General features: G+C 36.3%; 1 pseudogene; it reads left to right on the forward strand.

The window, feature by feature from the left end:
• LOC107101546 overlaps positions 1–923 on the forward strand; it is a 7,260-nt pseudogene extending 6,337 nt beyond the window's left edge.
• The last annotated feature ends 208 nt before the right edge of the window (positions 924–1,131 follow it).

A 1,131-nucleotide genomic window follows, 5' to 3' on the forward strand; every position in this document is an offset into this window, starting at 1 on the left:
GGTATTTCTCCAACTTTTGTCCCTTCAGCCTGACAAAAATAAACGTCAGTCACCGAACACAACAACACGTAGTGTATTTTTAATTTTTCATTGCTGATATAAGAGGATGGAAACTGGCTGATAGCAGGGCACACAAATTAAGACGTCCTGCGAAGATGAGAGAAGAATTTCTGGTTAATCACCTTCTAATGTAAAATATGACAGATTACTGGATTAAGGACATTTATAGTATACCACATCACACATATCAATTTTAGAGAAATTGGAAACAGTTGCTCTTTATTTCCCAAAGATATGGGAGGAGGACATATATTGCCTTTTGAACCTTTCACAAATAACTATATTTCTGTTATGTGACTTTTTTTCTATACAGCATTGCAGTCTGGCTCCACCCCAGTGCCAGATAGTAAAGGAAGTGTGAGAAAAGATCTCCTAGAAGATGTTGGAAGGTTGTGAGTGGCAAGTCAACAACTATCTTGATGGGAAATATAAACCACGTCGCAGTGATGAAATTGTGAAGTCGGCGTGTTCACTTGAGGGTGCAAATCTGACATACAGCCTTATGAAGTACAACTGTGAACACTTTGCCACTGAGCAGCACTATGGTAGAGCAGAGTGCAGACAGGTAGGCAAAATCACATCAATCCTTCTATACACACAGAAACTAACAAACACAGATTCACTACTAAACAATTTTGTAGTTTTATTTTCTTTTGTGGTTTTGTTTTACTTAAATGTTTCAGATACTCAAAAAAATATATTATCAGACAAAAATAGCCTGAGAACTTACAGAAAAGGTTTTTAAATTATTCTGTAATTGCATAAAAATATCAAAAATGAGGCCCACAGAGCATGATTTTGCTGTCTGAGCAGGAAATACAAAGCACAGAGCATTGCTTCTAAATACTGAACAATCCTGCTTTTCAAGGGGTGGCTGCAAATCCTAGATTGTAAATACGTGTTGTTGTGTTCAATGACTGACGTTTATTTCTGTCAGGCTGAAGGGACAAAAGTTAGAGAAATACAGATTCTCTTGCCGTTTAAAAAACAACACAAAACAGCGTAAGAGGACCTCGGTAATGTATTTATTTTACAATTTTTTAAAAAGAGCAACCGATTAAAATGGATGTT

Source organism: Cyprinodon variegatus, unplaced genomic scaffold (assembly GCF_000732505.1).
Source record: "Cyprinodon variegatus isolate N-32 unplaced genomic scaffold, C_variegatus-1.0 Scaffold1111, whole genome shotgun sequence".
In the NCBI taxonomy this organism is placed as follows: domain Eukaryota; kingdom Metazoa; phylum Chordata; class Actinopteri; order Cyprinodontiformes; family Cyprinodontidae; genus Cyprinodon; species Cyprinodon variegatus.